The sequence below is a fragment of the Triticum aestivum genome, chromosome 5B (assembly GCF_018294505.1).
Source record: "Triticum aestivum cultivar Chinese Spring chromosome 5B, IWGSC CS RefSeq v2.1, whole genome shotgun sequence".
Taxonomy (NCBI): domain Eukaryota; kingdom Viridiplantae; phylum Streptophyta; class Magnoliopsida; order Poales; family Poaceae; genus Triticum; species Triticum aestivum.
In genome coordinates, this window is record NC_057807.1 from 468,732,108 (window position 1) to 468,739,335 (window position 7,228).

Consider the following 7,228-nt stretch of genomic DNA (forward strand, 5'->3'; position numbering starts at 1 on the left):
GTCCTCGACCGTGGCTACCAAGTGGGTGGTGGGTGGGAAGCAAAATTCCCTGTCTTCAGCCCCCAGTTCAAACTGGGTATAATTCAGCTGTGAATTCTCTGCTAGGGAGAGAGATTTTAGTAAGTCCAGCGCTTCGCCTATGGGTGAGTGCCGGACATGTGTTCGGACATCAGAAGGGCTGAGTTCGGCGATAGCCGTTCGATCGATCCCAAAGGACGCAGATAGCAAAAAGTCGGAACTTCTAATCGGAGACGAGTCCGGAGTCCCGGTAGCGGAAAGAATCCTGCTCAAGACTGGGTCTGTATGCGGCTCAAGCGCCGCTAAGTCTGCGGTCTCCGTGGCGGGGTTGGTCTTCCCTTCCTAGGGTGAAGCGATATGCTCTGAATCTAAGGCCAGAGCTGCTGCAGGTGTTGTCCCCTGGACGGGGTCCGATGACAGATCTAGGTCATGTTCATCGTGGTGGCAAGGAGCAGCTGCCATGGGTGTGAATCCATTGAAGATCAAATCTCCACGGGCATCAGCAATGTAGTTTAGCTTTCTAAATCTGATCTGATGACTAGGGGCATAGCTGTCAACCTGCTTCGAGGTGGCCTTCCGTGTTGGCATGAAGCATGAAGCCGCCAAACATGAAAAGCTGGCCGGGGAGGAAGATCCCCTCGGCGGTGGCACCGTCGTTGATGACAAAGCGAGCCATTAATCCTTCAGTTGACGACACAGTGGAACTCTCAATGAAAGCACCAATGTCGGTGTCAAAACCGGCGGATCTCGGGTAGGGGGTCCCGAACTATGCGTCTTAGGATTGATGGTAACAGGAGGCGGGGGACACGATGTTTACCCAGGTTCAGGCCCTCTCGATCGAGGTAATACCCTACTTCCTACTTGATTGATCTTGATGAATATGGGGTTACAAGAGTTGATCTACCTCGAGATCGTAATGGCTAAACCCTAAAATTCTAGCTTATGAGATTGCTATGATTCTTCTGTCCCTATGGACTAAAACCCTCTGGTTTATATATACACTGGAGGGACCTAGGGTTTGTACATGACCATCTTGCAGAGGAAGGAAAGTTTTACACCCGAACTCTAAACTTGCTATTTTACACATATGGGAGTCCTATCTGGATACGGGAGATAGTCTTCATCAATAATCTTCACGGCCCATCAGTCCGGCCCATGACGAGCGATTCGGCCACCTGAGGACCCCTTAATCCAGGACTCCCTCACATACAAGAAAGTGTTTCGCCCTTTTATTCATCAACAACTTATTTGCAATATGAGAATCCAACGTCGCTGATGGATCGGAGAATCGGCCATGCTACTACTAACTATTTGGCCAGTTACTCTCAACCATCAAATGCTACACCTCATGTTAGTGATTTTTCAGCACCGTACGCAACTGTAGATGTTCATAATTCGGCCCCACACCTTCATGGTAATAGCCGAATAAGTGAAAATTTTGCAGGAACACACAAGCCATTAGGTAATACTGTAGCATATAATGCATGCTCTACACAATTCGAGAATTTCAGCAACACTCACGAATCATTGCCGAAAGAATCTGAAAGTATTACGGAGGAATCCCTTCTAGAAGCAGTTGTGGCTGCATTAAAAAAGAGCTTGGCACAAAACAAGAGGATTAGTGCTCTTTGCCTTGAACAATATGAAAAGGGATTGTTTCCTGGTTATGTTGCAATAAAGGCTAGAGTTTTGCAAGAAGATGAAACTTCATCAATTGATAGAATTGGCGAGAGAGCATATGGTTATACAACAGTGCATACGCCTTCACCTAGTACCGCAACATATTATACACCCCCTACATAGTTGCAAAATTTCGGCAATAGTAACTGTTAAAAGCATTGGAGGGCAAACTAATCTAGAGCGGGCTGAAATTGAGAGGGGAGTTAAAGCTTTGTGCGATAGGGTGTTAGGGTGAGAATTGATAGGGAATTGGCTCAAAGAAAAGAAGCCTTGCCAATTGATATAACCGGTGAAAAGAATGATGATCCAGAAACTAAAAGTGCTTTGGCTGCAAAAGCGAAATCAAGTAGTATATATTTCGAACCCATCAAATCCAAAGAGGAAAGCATCACTGAGAAAGGGCATGGCAAGCATAGGAAAACAATGGTGCTTGATTTTTCTGAAGTTAACGGAACCTACTTCCTGCCCTATGAGTTTCGTGCCATAGAAATTGACAAGCCTCAAGGACAAGAGCATGTAGCCGAACAAAGTTCGGCTGACAAAGTAATGATGCACGAAATCAAGAAAAAGATGATGATAAGGCATTGGGGAGCCATCCAAAGATGGAGCAAGATATTGTTCAAGTCACACCACCATCATGCCTTCCCAACATATTTGAAGAGATATGCCTAGCAAGTAATTTTCCTATTTCCAGATTTGGTCGCTGAGGGAGTCCTAGACTAAGGGGTCCTCGGGCGTCCGGCCTGTTATCCATGGGCCGGACTGATGGGCTGTGAAGATATGAAGGCCGAAGACCATACCCGTGTCCGGATGGGACTCTCCTTGGCGTGGAAGGCAAGCTTGGCGGCCAACTATGAAGATTCCCTCTTATGTAACCGATCCTATGTAATCCTAGATCCCTCCGGCATCTATATAAACTGGAGGGCGTAGTCCGGAAAGGATATACACATTACCATAGTCATACAGGCTGGACTTCTAGGGTTTAGACATTACGATCTCGTGGTAGATCAACTCTTGTAATACTCATATTCATCAAGATCAATCAAGCAAGAAGTATGGTATTACCTCCATCGAGAGGGCCCGAACCTGGGTAAACATCGTGTCCCCAGTCTCCTGTAACCATCGACCTTAAACGCATAGTTCGGGACCCCCTACCCGAGATCCGCCGGTTTTGACACCGACATTGGTGCTTTCATTGAGAGTTCCACTGTGTCGTCGACGAATGGTTCGATGGCCCCTTCAATCATCGATAGTGACGTTGTCGAGGGAGAAACCTTCCTCCCCGGACAGATCTTCGTATTCGGCGGCTTCACACTGCAGGCCAACTCGTTTGGCCATCTGGAGCAAATCGATAGCTACGCCCCTGGCCATCAAGTCAGATTTGGAAACTTGAACTACGTCACGAACATTCGTGGAGACTTGATCTTTGATGGATTCGAGGCTGCGGTGATCGCTCCCCCTCGCTCCGATGAACATGACTTAAATCTGTCATTAGATCCCATCCAGGAAATGGATCCTGTTGCTGCAACGACCTTAAAACTGGAGCAGATTGTGCCATCTGAGGCCATAGAGTCCGCGGCGTTGGAGCCACACACAGACTCGATACGTGGCAATGTTTGCATCGATGGAACTCCGGACTCGTCTCTGACTATGGGTTCCGAACCACGCGTGCCTGCGAACACCGAGCTGGATCGGTTATCGATTTTCGAATTCGGCGCTGCAAACATCTTCCAACACTCACCCCTGGGCGATGTGCTAAACTCGTTAAAGAACATGTCCTTAGCAGAGGACTCACAGCCGAACTATGTCTGGTTCGAACTAGGGGCTGATGATGGAGAATTTTGTTTCCCACCCGCCACCTACTTCATAGCCACTGTCGAGGATTTAACTGACATGCTGGATTATGGCTCCGAAGACATTGACGGCATGGACGACGATGACGATCAGGAGCAGAGTCAAAACCCGCCATTTACTGGGCGTTGGACGGCCACCTGCTCATATGATGTGCACATGGTTGACACATCTAAAGAAGCTGATGACAATGATAAAGAAGATCCAGTTGAGAATAAACCACCTAAGACACAACCCAAACGCAGGCGACATAAACCCCGGCCTAAGTCACGTCGCTCAAAAGATAGCAACTCCGGCACCAAAGAAAATAGTACTCCCGATGACGCCGGAAACAATGAAGACCCTGTGGGAACAACATTCGAACAAGAGGAACAAGACAACGGGCAAGTTAACCCTGATAAACAGGCCATGCCCAGCAATCCGGATGACGATAGTTATCGTCCACTCTCCGAGGATGAGGAGAGCCTCGGCAACAAAGACTTCATCGTGCCTGAGGCACCCCTCAAGCAAGAGATCTTCAAGCGCCAGCTCATAGCCACTGCAAAAAGGCTGAAGAAAAAGTAGCAACAGCTTCAAGCCCATCAAGACCTACTTGTTGAAAGATGGACTGACGTCCTAGCAGCCGAAGAATATGGCCTCACGCGCCCAGCCAATAGTTACCCGAAGCGCAGCCTGCTACCTTAGTTCGATGACGAGGCGTCGGATCCCATACCTCCCTTGCGCAATGCGGAACGACCACCTCGTGGTCGGGATAGTGTGGCGGATCGACCACCTCGTGGTCGAGATAAAGCGACAACTCATGCCGAACACCAGCCCGCCCCACCGCCTTGGAAAAACAAAGACAAAATAGCTCTGGACTACAATACGACCTTCGGTAGGACTTGGATAGTAGAGCAGGACACACCAGATCAATCTACGGATCACGAGGATGCCTTTCGACTCGCAACGACGGCTACCTATTCTGACGTGACAAACCTAGTCACGCCCGGGCCGATAACCGCAGGCGGACTTCATCGGAGGTGCGCCGTGACGCGGCCCAATATAGAGGCACCGCACACCCTCTCTGCTTCACAGATGAAGTATTGGATCATGAATTCCACGAGGGGTTCAAGCCCGTCAATATTGAATCATACGACGGAACAACTGATCCCGCAGTATGGATCGAGGATTTTATTCTCCACATCCATATGGCCCGAGGAGACGATCTCCACGCCATCAAATACCTCCCACTAAAACTAAAAGGGCCAGCTAGGCACTGGTTAAATAGCCTGCCTGAAAATTCCATTGGCAGCTGGGAGGACTTGGAAGAAGCTTTTCTTGATAACTTCCAAGGCATCTATGTCCGGCCACCAGACGCCGATGACTTAAGCCATATAGTTCAACAACCCGGAGAATCAACCAGAAAATTCTGGACCAGGTTCCTAACCAAAAAGAACCAGATCGTTGACTGTCCGGATGCCGAAGCCTTAGCAGCCTTCAAACACAACATCTGTGATGAATGGCTTGCCCGCCACCTTGGCCAAGAAAAGCCGAAATCCATGGCAGCCCTCACGGCACTCATGACCCGCTTTTGCGTGGGTGAGGACAGCTGGCTGGCTCGTAGCAAAAACACAACCAGCGACGCAGGCCCCTCCGAGGCCAAAAAGAGCACCGGCAAGCTCCGGCGCAATAGACACAAACGCCACAACAATGGCGACAACACCGATGACACTACGATTCACGCCGGATTCAGTGGCTCCAAGTCCGACCAGCGGAAGAAGCCCTATACAAGGAACAGCGATGGACCATCCAGCTTGGACCGCATACTTGACCGTCTGTGCCAGATACATGGCACCCCAGACAAACAAGCCAATCATACCAACAGAGATTGTTGGGTTTTCAAACAGGTCGGCAAGTTAAATGCCAAGAACAAGGAAAAGGGATCACAAAGTGAGGACGAGGACGAAGAGCCCCGGCAGCCGAACATCGGGGAGCAGAAGAAGTTCCCCCCCCCCAACTCAAAATGGTGAACATGATATATGCTACACACATCCCCAAAAGGGAGCACAAGCGCGCACTCAGGGACGTCTACGCGGTAGAACCAGTCGCCCCAAAATTCAATCCGTGGTCGTCATTCCCGATCACCTTCGATTGTCGAGATCATCCAACTAGTATCTGCCATGGTGGCTCGGCCGCACTGGTTCTCGACCCAATCATCGATGGATTTCACCTAACACGGGTCCTAATGGACGGTGGCAGCAACCTTAACCTTCTCTATCAAGATACAATATGCAAGATGGGCGTTCATCCCTCACGAATCAAGCCCACAAAGACTACCTTTAAATGAGTCATACCAGGCATAGAGGCACGTTGCACGGGCTCAATCACACCGGAAGTGATCTTCAGTTTGCCGGATAACTTCCGAAGTGAGGACTTACCCTTCGACATTGTCCCCTTTCGTAGCGGCTATCACACACTGCTCGGACGAATCGCGTTTGCCAGATTCAACGCGGTACCACACTATGCTTATCTCAAGCTCAAGATGCCCGGTCCACGCGGTGTCATAACAGTCAATGGAAATACGGAGCGCTCCCTCAGTACAGAGGAGCACACAGCCGCCCTTGCAGCAGAGGTACAGAGCGGCCTTCTCAAGCAGAACCATAATCCGTCTGCCGAGCCCCTAGACATCTTTAAGAAAGTCCAGACTACACTACAATAGGATAGCTCGGCTTGTCAAGAGCTCGATTAGCAATTCGGCCTCCGTCCCAGTCCCAACGAGGTAGTGGCATTCGTACCACGCGTACATAATTACGCACTCAAAATTCCATGGACACTGACGGAGGCACAGCCAGCTTGTGATCCACAATTCGGCTAGGCCGATCCCGGACTTACATACACCTTCACTATTTCTTCTTCCCCTTTTCAGGTTTTACACAGGCCTCCTTCGAGGGCTTGATTGCTGGTCATGTCCAAGGACAAGTACACCACAACGGCATGAAGCACAGGCGTACACAAGAAGCCCTAGAGATCAATCTAACAATTACTCTACCTGTTTTTAGGACTCACACGCAGCTTGCCTTCGGTGACGGCATGTTAAATAGTCGGTTGCTTATCACACTATTTGTATCGATGCGCCTTAACGCATCAATCCAATTATAATGGAAACAGTTCATGGCCCAGGTTCAAGGGCCACAGATATTATCTCTGCTATTTTTCTGTTTTCCTTTGCCATTTAATTACTTATATTCTAGCACCCGTACACTTTGGTACGTTCCATATTTGCCAGGGGCTCCTCATCGCCCCATAATACGGCAACAAAGTCCGAACACTTTTTATAGATGAGTTCGGCACCCCGAATTTAGCATTATATGCATTGGCTCCGAATCATGTCTTTGGTCAATAGTTGGGTTGCCGGGCTCCTGTGCTTGCTACCCTACGTTCCGCTATATCGGCTAGGGTAGTAAAGGGAGAACTACTGCGATTGTGCCCTGGTTTACCCAGATGAGCACCTCAGTAGAGAAAGCTGAAAATTGACTGTCATGATGTGGCAAGAGCCGGTCAGCTGTTCGAGAGGTTGAAAATCGTTGGAGATTTCTTCCGCGTTATGTGAAGGATCGGTACTTCCCGATCAGACAGTACTCTGGTTATTATACCAGGGGTTGTGCCCATGTTTTATTATAAAACTCCTATGGCTAAGTGA